A 15,554-nucleotide genomic window follows, 5' to 3' on the forward strand; every position below is an offset into this window, starting at 1 on the left:
CTCTGCTTCCAACTTCCACACCCTGCTTGGAGCACAAACACCAGTGACGTGAGGTCAGCTTTAGGGCACTTTTTAGACTTGTGGACTTCAACTCCCAGAATTCCACAGCCAGGCATGCTCAGTTCCAATTTAAAGCGACAGCATTTTTCCCCTTGCAAAATAAGTTTTCCCATTTTTTCTTCTCCCTCCCCCTCCTTCCTCCCTCTCTCCCTCCCCCCTCTCTCAAACAGACACACGCACACAGAGAAATTGGATCCCTCACTCTCTCTCAAACAAACACAGAAGTTGGATTGGATATATTTTCCAAAGGCTTGAAAGCAGCTCCTCTGCCATACCCCCCCTTCCCCTGCTGCCTTCCGATCAAACTTTTGAATTCCTCCCCCCTCCCCACACACGCACCTTTTTCCAGCTGTTTCAGAGATGATTTCAACTCTGCTTCTGCCTGCCCTGCCCTGCCCTCCCCTCATGAAAGGCCAGAGCTCGGTCAGACTGAGCTAGTTGCTCCCAGAGAACTCCCCTGCCTCTAGCGACTGCATGTCCCTGACAAAGACCCAACCATTCCGACAACCGTTCTTCATTGTATTGATTAATCCAAGTTTGACAGACTCAACAGATTTATGGCAACGCCAAGCATGTAAACAAGCATGAATGGAGGATACCTGAATCTCCACTGATTGATTTGCAGCTAAGTTCTTAACACGGATAGGAGTGAAACTCTCAACACAAACCCATTTTGTTCCACATCTATCAACTGAAAGATCCAATGAAATATTTGAACATGTCCTGCACGGACGCCATTTAGAATATACTGGATGTATTACGCCATGTTTTCTTCAGATGTGATTTACTGATTGTGGCACATTTTATCCTATAATGCGCAGAGTCATAAATTGTAGCTCAAAAGCGAAAGCCCAAATCAAAAGACTTATGGCTTAGAGAAGATCTACATAGTCACTGTATACTAAAATTAGAATTGATATGAAGGTGGGTTTTTTTTTACAGAGTCTGATTAATCCCCTGTCTTCTCATTCAAAATGCCCAACTTATTCTCTATCTGTTATGTAGAAAAGTTACCTTGCCCACGCTGCTGTTCAAATTCCTTTTTCTTGGAATGGTAAAGGTAAAGGTTTCCCTCGCACATATGTGCTAATCATTCCTGACTCTAGGGGGCGGCGCTCATCTCCATTTCAAAGCTAAAGAGCCAGCACTGTCTGAAGACATCTCCGTGGTCATGTGGCTGGCATGACTAAATGCCGAAGGCACATGGAACACTATTACCTTTCCACCAAGAGTGGTACACCAGTGCCTACTTTTGTAAATTGAGGGCGGATGGAAGACCAGGAGCCAGGATTCAAACAGTCAAGAAGTTTATTGTAGACATAGAACAGATGACAGCGATTCAAACGAACAGGAATCGCGCCAAGGTATTTATATGAACTTTGTAACAGATAGAACCAATCAGGAGCCGAGTACTGTCCAGCAACTGCTGACGCAGTACCTCGGCCAATCAGGGAGCGTTAGCTGGCTAGCAACAGCTATGCTGCGTCCCAGCCAATCAGGGCGCAGCATAGGCTGTTGCTGGCCCTTTTAGAATATTTTAGAATATTCTACACCTGCCCTCCTTGTTTTGAGAGGTTGATGAAGCCTTTTCTACTCACCATTCTATACAACTATCAAAAAAAGTTGGTTCAACAAGTTGAATTGAACATTTCTGACAACCATTGGGCTGTGGTGGGATTCAGCCAGTTCGCACCTATCCGGGAGAACCGGTTGATAACTTTCTAAGTAGTACAGAGAACCGGTTGTTGGAAGAAATCTCCTTTTTTTTTTCACTTTACAGGCTAATCCTATAAGGAAGGCAGGAAGGAAACATTCTAGTGTTGTTTCTAGCCTAATCTTTATTGACCTGCTTACAGAAACTGCCTCTCTGGTTAACTCTTATTACATTGTAACAGCTAAGGTGAAGCGTCTATCCACCGGAGTGACCTTGAGTTGGCCACGCCCACCCAGTCACATGACCACCGGGCCCCACCTACCCAGATGGTCATTAGGGCAGAGAACGGTTGTTAAATTATTTGAATCCCACCACTGCCATTGGGGGAGGCTGAGTGTCTCTGTGCTCTTATGAAATTGAGTTTTTCTTTGTTCTGCTATTCAGAGTCTGTAGACAGGGGCAGATTGCAAAGACTGTGAAATAAATAATTCCCATGGTTGATTTAACAGTATCCTTTGGCTTCGTCTTCCTGAAATATCCACCTTCTATTTACTTTTAATCAGCCTTTACATACAGCTGTTAACCAACAGCTTCCAAACAATGAATACACCTCCCTAGCTGAATACTGTAGTCTCTATTTGGAAGGGGAAATATTACCCTACTTTTGTGTTAATCAGTGTTTGATCTCAAGGCCAAACTATGTGTTACATGAGAGATTCATAATCATGGGCAAAGGGGAAAAAAAAATCCCAGGAAGAGTTAGTCCATTTCCTGAAACAAAACAAAATGGAAATAAAGGGAATAAAAATAAATCGGTACTCCCAGCTGTCACTACACATATGGAAATTGAGCTGGATATATCCTATTTTTGCATTTTAAGGCCAATATGATTGAAACAAGGATGCATTTATGGACGTTTACAGATTTTACATAATAGATACACGTCTCTTTTAAATGAAGCTTTCATTTCTTATGGCTGCCAAAAAAAAAAAATGTGGTTCTTTTCCCTCTACAGATTTACTGCCTAAAATGTATTAATAATAACCTTTCTGTGATTAAACTTAAAAAAGTAACCACGGCCAACATTTCAAAAGCCCACTTCATTGTATTTTAGTGATTCAATTTGTGAAAGGGAAAACGAAAACATTGCTTTGCATTCTGTCTCGAAAACAATAGAACAAATGCATTATTTGTGAAACCTCCTCATGCCAAAGATAGGATGTGTTATTGCTTAGTAACCAGCAACCTCTGTACGATGCTTCACAGTCCCGTCTGCTAATAAAAACAAATTGTGGATGCTCACCCAGTTTTCATTAGGCACATTAATTGGCAAGTGGCGGCTTCTAAAATGGAGGGACAGCGACATGATGAATGGCACAACCACGATGGCATACGGATGGTATTAATTATGACATTAAATTATTGACTAATGCAACTCCGTCCACGACAGGAAAAAGCATTAAGCACACGACTTCTGTTTTTTGAAAGAACAGAATGCTAAAATCAATGAAGAGAAGTATTCTTGGCTGTGAAGTCTACTAAGCATTGCTAACTGTCAATATTCAGAAATCAAGGTTCTGACATAGATAAATAACTTTCGTTTGCCATCATCTTTCTGCACCCTTGTTGTTTTTGCTCTTTAAACCAGGAGCTTTTGCACATGTGTGATGTTTCAGTCTTTCTCATTGCAAGTAAGCTGCAAATATCACTGAGAGGCTAAGAGGCATCTGTCAATCATGGCCTTGTCTCAAATATTGTAGGGAGTTGGTTTCCAGACTCATGGAGCTTTGAGGGACCATTACATAAAAAGGTAAAAAGGTAAAGGTTCCCCTCGCACATATGTGCCAGTCATTCCTGACTCTAGGGGGCAGTGCTCATCTCTGTTTCAAAGCCGAAGAGCCAGCATGACTAAAGGCCAAAGGCACATGGAACACTGTTACCTTCCCACCAAAGACAGTTCCTATTTTTCTACTTGCATTTTTTACATGCTTTCAAACTGCTAGGTTGGCAGAAGCTGGGACAAGTACGGGAGCTCACTCCGTTACATAACACTAAGGATTTGAACCGCCGAACTGCCGACCTTTCTGATCGACAAGCTCAGACAAGCTTAGCTGAGCCACTGTGTTCTAAATGTTTAAAGGTTTCGTTACTTGAATTTTTGTAACCCCATGGGAGCCACCTCCATAAATCTTGCTAAAGAGAATCCTGGTTGGAATATATATATATTTTTTCTTTTTGGTATAGACTAAAATGCTATCTTTGCTATCTTAACTAGATGTCTACCACTGTTGTTTGGAGCAGATCAGATCAGATTCAGACAGTTCTGATCAGTCCTGGAGAACCGGCAGCAGAAATTTTGAGTAGGTCAGAAAACCAGCAAATATCACTCTGGCTGGCCACACCCTCTATTCTCTGCCTCCAGTCCCAGTTGATCTTCTTTTGTTGCCCTTGCACAGAGAATGGAGCTGGAAAGCAGGTTAGTGAGGTGGGGAGGGAATGGAGATCTTTCCCCTGCTATGCCCACCAAGCCATGCCCACCAAACCACACCACACCCACAAGCCACACCCATGGAATCAGTAGTAAACCATTTTGAATCTCACCACTGGGGCAGATGCTCAACACTTAGATTAGACCCGAGAAAGACTGGAGCTGTAGTATCAATACTGAGTTCATAGGATACGTGTTTCTGAGGCTCATGGTTTTGGGCAAATGGGATGCTCAGGATGGCTGGTGGTTATTGGCAAAGAAAGGCAGCAAGGAGGCCCTGAAGATGAGCAAGACTGATAGAAATGACTTCAGTAATTAAACACGAGTCGTCCTTGTTCTTTGTAAAATGAGAATTGAGGAGTTCCTTCTTTCCTCATCCATCTGATTTTCCACCTCTTCACCTAATGCACACTCAGAACTAACTACCCATCAGCGTTTACACATCCCACAGAGTTGTGCGTGAAATACTAGCAAAAAATTCATTTTTGGGGGGGCGGGAATCACATCTATAACACAGGAAAAGCACAATTCATAGAAGAAAGTGGATAGAATAGACATTTGTAAATGAACATAACCAGACTCCAAGTAATTCATTTCTCTTGAGTCGAAATGAAGTCTTGCTAGGGCTTTACACGGTACAGAACACAGGATGTGGATTGTCAAAAACATAAGGGGGGAAAAAAGTGAAATCTTGCAAAACCGAAAAAAAATGAATAGTTGGAAGGATGACAGACGGATATGTATTGCAGATATAGGGAAAGAAAAGGAACAGAACTGTGAGACAATATGTGGTTGTAAGCTAAACATTTAATTATCCAGTGACATGCAAACACTTTTATACTTATCAAAAAGAAAAAAAAGGAAAGCACTAAAATTTTATAACGTACATCTAAGCTAAGTTATTGGTTTCAGTTTCTCTACACACAATTCGCAAGGTAGAATTTAGGCACTATTATAAGGCACCCACTTACGCTTAATTATGCATTATCTTTTAAAACATCTATTGATCCCTATTTTGAGCATCATTCACTGTGCTAGATTTTTATTTGACATTTTCCACTTGACTTTGGCAGTAAGGTAGTATTAATTATCTTGCAATCAGTGGAAATTTCACTTAATTCATACACCACTCTTATTCTTCACCTAAGACGTAAAACTAAATATAATTGATCTATGAACGCTAATTGTCCCATAAATTACAGAGTAACAAGAAAGGCATGTATTTATCCATTTGTTTGTGTGTGCACATGTGTGTGCAGGTGTGGTGTGTGTGTATGTGTGTGTATGTGAGAGAGAGAGGAGACAGAGAGACAGAGAGACAGAGAGAGACAGAGAGAGACAGAGACAGAATGAGTATGTATTATTCTTCAGCCAACAAATTAGCTTTCACTCTTAAAATGTGTCAAGACCAGTGTAAGGTTTCCTAAAAATTCCCTAATTGATTCATGAGTATCAGGTCAACTCCCAAAGTTGTCAACTACAAGGGCGATAATATTTGGAAAAGCCCTCTAAATGACAATATATTCAATATATCCGATGCATAACACACTCATTGTAACTGCCTGCAAAAGGTCAACCACTCCAGTCAAATTGGAAAATTTCAGGGAACAGAGAACACACAATTTTTGGTTAATTTTAGGTTTAGGGTTTACAGCATGCTTCTGTCTCCGTGCTGTTGTCACCCTGTTGATGACGTCAGGGACGCGGTTTAATTGGGCGTGGTTTAGTCGAGCGTGGTTTGGTGGTGGAACCACATGTGATCACCTTTTCTGTACAGGGCTCAAGCCATGTGGCCCTGTCCAACAATAAACCATCTTTCCAAGCAGCCTCCATGTCTCCAGTGTCTTCTTCCCCACTTGGAGCTGAACCCAGAAGGACATTTCTTTCAACATATCTATCTATCTATCTATCTATCTATCTATCTATCTATCTATCTATCTATCTATCTATCTATCTATCTATCTATCTATCTATCTATCTATCTATCTACCTACCTACCTACCTACCTACCTACCTACCTACCTACCTACCTACCTATATAATCTCTCTGTCTGATGTTGATTCAAGGAAAAATCCATTTTCTCACTCATGTATAACATCTTTATGACTGTCTCATCTACAGTACCTTGTCATATGGATTGACATAATATGTTGGCATGATGGGAAGAACACAATGAACTCCAATTAGCGGTAAACTAACAATCTGTATTTTACTGGAGGTAAAAGGCAGATCTTATGCTGTATAAGATATAGGCCAAGAACATTCTAAAATCAGATACAATCAAGGAAGTCCAGATAAATGAAAACCTAGGTTTCACATCCAATTGTGGAGAAATATGTTTTTTTTATCCTAATTTGATTTAGTTACATATTCATTGTGGTCACACTAAGCGATTGTACAATGTTTCCAGCCAGCAGAACTATGCTTGTTCTAGATCTATACAACTAAGAGGAAAAACTAATAAGGAAGCATCTTAATTCTTCATGTTCCTGGAAGGCAGATTGTGTGTGTCAGCATTGCTATTCTTGTAATGCATGAAGATTTACTGCTAGAACCATTTCACTAAATTTACAATAAACCTCTTTTTTTAAAAAAAAAAAATTGAATAGATGTGGCCAATAAGACAAAATTCGAACTGTTCACAAAACTGCTTTAAGTGTTTAGTTTCTTTTCTGTATTGGTGAGGTGATAAGTGGATGCAATGGTGATATTCATTTTTTTTTTACTACTGGTTCTGTGGGCGTGGGAGGGGAATATACTGCAAAATCCCACTCCATTTCACCCCTGGCTCAGCAGTTAAAGAGAATGAGTTTGTCAGCTGGAAAGCTGATAGCCCAGGTTAGAGACCCAAGCCCCACGCATCGGGATGAGCTCTGTTCCTTGCTGCAGCTCCAGCCCACCGAGCAATTCCATTCTAATTCTAAAAAAGCATGGCCTGTAAGGTATCGTTCCGTTCTTCTTTTTTAATCTTGAGCTTAGCAGCACTTCGCTGATTTTGGTTGAGATGAAAAGTTAGACAGGATTAAACTGAGTTAATGCATTAAAGGAAAACCATCAGAACTTAATACTTTTTTCAAAAAGATGTTGGGAAAGGCATCTAAATAATGGCTAAATCAGTGTTTCTCAACCTTGGCCACTTGAAGATGTCCGGACTTCAACTCCCAGAATTCCCCAGCCAGCAAATGCTAAATATTTCTGCAAAGTATTGCTTTTAGAAAACATAAGAGGTGTGTGTTCTGGAAGCCACTAAGAATTTTGATTCAGTAGAGAATTAACCTTTTGTCTGTGCAAGGATGAATCAATTAAAAATAGATTAGGCCAACACTAGCTGGGATCCACCCCCAAAACAATTACATCTAACCACGTATTATTACAAGGTAAAAGCCCTGTTGGTCTGCATTTTTTTTATGTAGCAAGATTCTTGAGGCTTCATTTTTTTTTTTCTTTATAGAAAAGTCTTTATACAGCATGGGTGTCAAAGATGCCATGTCATGCTGCCATCCCATGATGTTTTTCCCCTTTGTGGCACTGCGGTGGGCATGGCCTACATGTGACACCCCTCTTATAGTGGTACATACATTGTTTTTTTTATCTACAGTGGTTTTAAGGGGACACAATGGCTCAGAAGTTAAAGATGCTGGCTTATCAGCTGGAGAGATAACAGCCTGATGTTGTGGCTCGCCAGCAGCCAGCAGAGCTGGCAGCAGACTCGGACAGTGAGGAGGTTGGGGAGGAACATGGGCCAGTCCTGGGGGCTGAGGAAAGCTCAGACATGGGCTCTGTATCGGAGGCAGAGAGGGAGCTAGATAGCAGTGAGGCAGAGGAACAGCTGGAGCCTGTTCCCAGCATGCACGTGTGCAGGGCTGCCAGAAGGCAAGAACAACTAAGAAAGCAGTGTTGACTAAGGAGTAAAGCCAAATCTTGGAGGTGATTGGCCCCTCCCAAAGGAAACAAAGAGGAGCAAATGGGGAGTGGGCTTATGCACAAAACAATTCGTTCCTTTGGTCGTTTCAAGAGTGAAAAGTTCTGTTTGTGACTATAAGAGACACTTTGCCAAGTTTTGGGTTGCCATGCCTTTGGAAACTAGTTATCTGGCACCTCTCCAAATGAGATAAGGTTCGTGTTGATAAATATTCCTTGGAAAGACTGTTTGCTAAGCCTTTCTTAGGAATTCACAGTCGTTGTAAATAAAAGGGGTTTTGCCAGGATCAAGACTCTGCTTCATGCTTTTTAAGGAATCCTGGGTCAGAACACCTGGGTTCGAGACACGAGGGCTGCACAACAGAGTGAGCTCTTGTTCCTTGCCCCAGCTCCTGTTCACCTAGCAGTTTGAAAGCATGCAAATGCGAGTAGATTAATAGGTATCACTTTGGTGGGAAACTAGCAGAGTTTATATAGCCATGCTGGCCACATCATCATCTTTTAACAACCCCATAATCCCTTGCAGGGTCGAGGCTGGGTAACTGAATGGAGAGGAGTTTACTGGCCAGATGCCATCCCTGTCGCCAATGCGGAGTCATATTCAGCAGATATTCTCATTGTGCCCAGAGATAGAAATATCTGCCTCTACCTAGGATCGAACTAACAGCCTCCAGACTGTGGAAATGTCTTTGGACAATACTGGTTCCCTCGGCCAAGAAATGGATGTGAGCAACGTCCCCTTGTGTCAGACACCACTGGATATGAAAACCTTTACCTTTTACACTGTTTTATTTAGAGATTTTAAAACACCTCCTGGCACCCTTGCAGTTGAAATAAGTGCTGACTGAATAATTTAGGATATCAACAGAGATTTTTCAAGCTTTATGCTCATTTCTGTGGAGGGAGTTAAAGAGGTACCAATTTACTGTATTCCAGGATAATTGGTTCAGACTGGTCATTTATTCTTGAGTCCAAAAAAGAAAAGAAGTTGGGGAATTAATTGCCCTCAATAGCAGCCATGATGTATTACACCAGCATTCCCAGCAGCTTCATTAGTACTTGACCAGATGGCACCAGAAATTACACGGTTTTCCAGATTTGCTTAATTATGCTTCATTGAAGCTCTGATTGTACTCAGGTGACAGATTTCCTGGATGAGGTTAGATGGCTCCTGTCTAGACTTATGGGAAAATCCAAGTTTTGGCCAAAAATATCACCCTCTAGACAAGGATCCTCTTGGAAGGCAGTCAAAGATTAGTAGATCATTGAGAAAAAAGCACTTGAATGCCAGTGCCCTCATTTAGGAGCAAGACAAAATAATTGCATGGATAATGGAACTGCCAACTTTCAACACCACTAAATTAGATCCTCTTCCACTCACCTCTACTTCTGAGTGCCTGTCAATAGAGGGGGGGAGAGAGAGAAAGCTCTAGTAAGTAATTAAATGAAGTATGAAAATGCTTTGTGGTGTCTTGCTACTAGACAACTACACAAGGGAAGCTGAAGAAACTAGGCACAGATCTGGAGGCATTGAGCAGAGGGGGTGCAGTGGTTAAATGCAGCACTGCAGGCTACTCAGCTGACTGCAGTTCTGCAGTTCGGCTGTTCAAATCTCACCGGCTCAGGGTTGACTCAGCCTTCCATCCTTCTGAGAGGTAAAATGAGGACCCAGATTGTTGTTGGGGGCGATATGCTGACTCTGTAAACTGTTTAGAGGGAGCTGAAAGCCCTATGAAGCGGTATATAAGTCTAACTGCTATTGCTATTGCTATTGCTATTCTTTTTTGGTTTTCCAATTAAAAGGCACTGGCTTTCCAGAAGCCAGGAAATATTGGATCAAAATTAGGAAATGGCTAGAGGAAGTTACAAAAGAAAAAAAAAATTGAAACCGAAATTACTCTTACTAGGCATAACAAAAGGAAACATATGTAAGAAAATTCATTTGTTATACTCCACATAACAACCGCATCTAGAATTGTCTATGCACAAAACTGGAAGCAGGACAACACTCCTCTGATGGAATGGTGATAAAAAAGGGTGCTGAATGTGCAGAGATGGACAGGCTAACTATGGAACTAAAAGATGGAGGAGAAATGGAATATTACATGATTTAGGACACATGGTACAACTAGCTAGAAGATGGATAATAAAGATCACCAGCCTGAAGATGGCGAGTAAGACCTCGCCGAAACATTGCCAAGACAATCTTAATCATACACGGGAAAAGACCTGAATACAACAAGACCAGCATACGTACACCCGTGAAAATCTATAGATATAGATATAGATATAGAGACAGAGACAGAGACAGAGATAGAGAGATAGAGAGATAGAGAGATAGAGAGATGATAGAGAGATTAGATAGATAGATAGATAGATAGATAGATAGATAGAAGGAAGGAAGAGTACTGCAATAACCATTATGTAATTATGAGTGATACGATACTGGAGCACAGTAAAGTCTGAAAATGTGGTATAAATGATGAATATGTTCAATAAAAATATAGTTAAAAAAATATTAATAAAAATAATAAAAGCCACTGTGTGAGACTTGCATCGATCTTTTCTTTTGTATCTTTGGCCTGCCACACTTTCTATTATTCTACTATGCCTTTGCTATTGTGGGAAAATGGGAGGGGGGATTGTACAGAGTTAGATGATATGTAGCTATAACAACATTTCTAGAAAGCCAAGGTCATCCTTTGTTTTGCCCCTCTGCACCTGACCGGAACTGGATGGATGGAAGCTGCCAGCATGGCAATGGGAGATGGGACCATGTGATGGACTTGTGGGTGTGGGGGGCAAGATTTTGAACTTTCAGCTGGGTGGGGAAAACCGGGAAGTGTTCAGATTCTGGTTTTCCCAGATGTGCCAACATGGCTCTCTTCATAAATTGGAACTTTAAGGAATCCTTTGCTTCGGACTCCGATTTAATTTTGGAATCCTGACACACTGACTTGTTCAGACAACTGACTGGTTGATCAGCCAACTCTCAGAATGCCTTTATACCTATTTGTTCATCTATATCTAAGAATGTCTAGGATAAGCCTTGGCTTCTGGAAAGCAAAGCAAAACCACAAACGCCCCAGCATGAATTTTTCATTAATCTTTACTCCGTTCCTTTTAATTCCTTCCCTTTGGGTCATTGAAGAATACATCTAGGCCAATCCATGATGATCTGCCTGTGTGTTCCCCGTTGATTCACAGCACTGTTCATGTAAAAAGTCTTGTCAATTTTCCCCTTTAATTTATTGGCCCTGCCACCCTTGGGCACTAAGACTATCATAGAACTGAGGAGAGATTGAGATATTGGAATTAATGGTGGAACATTGAGTGACTTTTAAAATACTAAAATACTAATGATCAGCAAGAGACAACAGTATATTGTATGAAGAAATGTTATTGAGATTTAAACGTGTTTACGGAGAAAGTGATAAGAATCATAAAGAGAGAATGGCATTGTTTAAAGACAAAGATGTGAATGTGGGGAAAAACCAACAAGTTAAAAAAAAAGGTGAGTAAAAATTGAGAAATAATATTATACACACTGATATATAAAATAATCTATTATAATTACAATGTGCATGTTAAGGTTAGTAGTTGGAGACACACACACACACACATACATACACGCACGGACGCACCATATTTTTCGGACCATAAGACACATCAGACTATAAGACATACTTAAATTTATAGGAGGAAAACAAGAAAAAAAAACATTTTTGGCTGTATTTTCGCCCAGCACTCGCTGCCTGGGGAATTCTGGGAGTTGAAGTCCAGATATCTTCAAGGGCCAAGGTTGAGAAACACTGCTCTATAGAGTCGGAAATATAGTTGCTTTTTTAAAAAAAAAAAAACAAACAAAGAATTATAGACTCGGAGCTGGGAATAGTCAAATTGCTGTATTCATTCGCTCTTTGAGCTCCAGGTTATCAAAGAGACGGATTCTGTACCTGTGTCATTAATCCGTCCTAGGACAAAAAACAACAACAACAACAACGGGTTGAATTGTAGGAAGAAACAATAGCCTTGACAAAAGGAGAACTCTTCCACCTCAAATTTCCTTTTTTTTTCTTAGCGGCTAATCTTGGCACCCAGATTTTATGTCTCTTGATTTTCTGGCCTGCAATTCTGCAGAAGATTTGCAATATACATGCATCTCTCTCTCTCCCTCTCCGCCCTCCCTCTCTCTCTCTCTGTCTCTGTCTCTCTGTCTCTGTCTCTCTGTCTCTCTGTCTCTCTGTCTCTGTCTCTCTGTCTCTCTGTCTCTGTTTCTCTCTCTCTCTCTGTCTCTGTCTCTCTCTGTCTTTGTCTCTGTCTCTCTGTCTCTCTGTCCTGTCTCTGTCTCTCTCTCCTCTCTCTCTCTCTCTCTCTCTCTTGGTTTGTGTATCTGTGTCTGTGCATTCCCTCTCTCTTTCTTTTTCTCTTGGTGAAAAGATAAATGCATGGCAACCAGTTTGCTGTTACCCAGGGAAAGTACTTGAACGGGGGGGGGAAAAAAAACCCATCTTCCCTTAGCTTCAGAAAGAGCCTTGGGCATTTATAGATGCAACTCTGAGTAAATCTGATGTCATGAGTGCACACTCATTGCAACTGCTATGGCATTCAGCATCCTGCGTCAAATGTTAGAAGAGGCTTATTTATAATTCTACCTGCTTTCTCTTCTTGCAACACATGACTCAATATAAAACCAACAATTAGATGTAAATGCTATTCTGAGTCCGACTAAAAAATGATCAACTCTGCCTGGGCCTCAACGAGACTTGATCCTTCTTGCATCGTATCCAATACTTTTTTTTTTTTTTTTAGAATGTAGGGGAGGGTATATTGCAGATCTGATCAAACATCTGTCCCTCATCCTTCCCACCCCGATGATGAATTTAAGAACTGGCAGAATGTTGCATCAGTCAAAGAATAGAACCTGTAGCTCAGCTAAAATGAGTACATCACTGCTACCAAAAATACTTTACAATAACCCACTCAAAGAAAAGTGTCTCAGGGGAAATGAAAGCAATGGTGATGAATTATTTGACTCAGATTCCCACATTTCTACAGGTAACAAATTTATTTCTTACATGAGAAAGACTGTAAGACTCCTCTTACATGAGGGGCTCTCTCTTTCTCTCTCTCTCTCATTCTCCTCCCCTCCCTCTCATTCTCTCTCCCTCCCTCTCTCTCCTCTGTCTCTCGTTCTCTCTCTCTCACATACACACATACTCTACTCCCTCCCTCCCTCTCTCATTCCCCCCTCTCTCTCACACACACACATACAATCTTCATCCCCCTCTCTTTCATTTTCTCTCCCCCCACATCTCTCTGGTTTTTCTGATGTTGATTCAAGGAAAAATGCATTTTTCTCCCTCCGGTAGAAAACATCTTTATGACTGTCTAATCTACATTGTAATATGGACTGTCATAATATGTTTAGTATGATGTGATGCAAATTTTATCGTGTAATAAGATATAGACCAAGAAAATTATATAGTTATATACAATCAAAATTTTATTTCTTACATGAGAAAGAATGTAAGACACCCCCCCCTTACATGAGGGGTCTCTCTCTTTCTCTCTCTCATCTCTCCCTCCCTCTCTCGTTCTCTCTCTCTCTTGTTCTCTCTCTCATACACATACTCTTCTTCCTTCCCTCCCTCTCTCTTTCTCTCCCTCCCTCTCTCTCTCGTTCTCTCTCTCTCACACACATACTCTTCCTCCCTCCCTCCCTCTCTCTTGTCTAATCTACATTGTAATATGGACTGTCATAATATGTTGGTATGATGTGATGCAATTTTATCATGTAATAAGATACAAACAAAGAAAATTATATTGTTATATACAATCAAGGAAGTCCAGATAAATGAAAACCTAGGTTTCATGTCCAAATGTGGAGAATATGCTTTTTATTTATCCACATCAGATTTAGATACTTATTCATTGTGGTTAGTTTAAAGACTGGCCAAATGTCCCATTGGTCAAAGACATAGAACCTGTAGAAGGTGACCAGGTGAGCCAGAGGGAGGGGTCAAGCTTGTCATAAGTCATGAGTCCTTGTGTGCCCACAAGAGATCAAAGTCTAGTCCACCCAGATGCCTGCCTTATCTCCCACTCATTTCTCTTGACTGTTAGTAGCTCAGATTCTTGTAGCGAGCTTAATCTTGCAATAAATCTCAATGCCTCCTAAACTCTGCTGAAGATATTAACTCGTCTGGTAATGAAATGTTCGGAAGCCAACCCACAAGCTTGGAGAACAAACCTTCACCCTCATCTTTAATCATTCAGACTGATTTTCCCAGCACTTGACAAAATCCTGCTCAGCGGATGTCCCAATCCAATCACGGTTTTAGCTTTTTCCTCCTAAGAAATCGAGAATGTTACAAAACGAAGACTCCTAAATTCAATCCAATTCCCTACTCCAAATCTAGGTACCTACCCACTTCTCTCTCTCTCTTCTTCCGTTTCTTGAAGAATATTTTTTTCCCGTTAGTTTAACTGTAGATCTTGTTCACAGTTTATTAATCATGCATAGTTTTCTCCTCCCAGTAGGAAGGTATTTCAGCTGTTCCTCATTTGTTCTCTTTCTTTCCCCTGATTGCTAGATCTCTTTCTCTCATATACATATTATCTCTCATCAGAACTAATTATATGACAGAATAAAGAACAGTCCTCTTCAAGCTGAATTACAAGCATGTTAAATGACCAGCAAAAGCTCTTTGATGACTTAAAGATACATCCCAGGACTTGTAAGTGATTTTAACAGGGATTTGTGAAATCTGCAATTCCTGTAACGTGAAAGATAAACTATAGTAGCAACAATTGAATTTTTTTAAAAAAAAAACTCTATTATCTAAGTGTACTATGCTTCTCGTGTAGATCAGATAAAGGAACAAGGTTTTAATTATTGATAACACTATCATCAGAGTCCTATGAGGATGAAAATGAGTGGAAAAGCTGACAGATCTCATGAATTGTAACAGCAGAAGCGAAATCTTTTCAAGATCTTTCAGGTCACAGAATTAACTAGCATTTACTTTCTTAATCAAGTCCGTAACCTGTAGGAAGTCTCCTTTCCCATAGAAATAAGTCCCCAGTAAAATGTTGCCATGTATACCCCTGGTCACAAACATACAAATCGCACGGAAACATGCACAAACAAACATTCTACTTGCAATTTTCACCCAAATATAGCTTTTATGTGCTTCTTATAGGGTAGCTCAGTGGGCTAAGCTTGTCGATCAAAAAGGTCGGCAGTTCAGCGGTTCGAATCCCTAGCACCGCGTAATGGAGTGAGCTCCCATTACTTGGTCTCACTTCTGCTGAGCTAGCAGTTCGAAAAGCATGTAAAAAATGCAACGTAGAAAATATGGGACCACATTTGGTGGGAAGGTAACAGTGTTCTGTGTGCCTTTGGTGTTGAGGTCATGCCGGCCACA

The 15,554-nt window shown here is 40.7% G+C and overlaps 1 protein-coding gene across 4 annotated transcripts in view; it reads right to left on the reverse strand.

The window, feature by feature from the left end:
• PCDH17 (protocadherin 17) overlaps positions 1-15,554 on the reverse strand; it is a 224,317-nt gene that overhangs the window by 27,820 nt on the left and 180,943 nt on the right. The gene's annotated exons all lie outside the window — the stretch shown is intronic.

Source organism: Thamnophis elegans, chromosome 11 (assembly GCF_009769535.1).
Source record: "Thamnophis elegans isolate rThaEle1 chromosome 11, rThaEle1.pri, whole genome shotgun sequence".
In the NCBI taxonomy this organism is placed as follows: domain Eukaryota; kingdom Metazoa; phylum Chordata; class Lepidosauria; order Squamata; family Colubridae; genus Thamnophis; species Thamnophis elegans.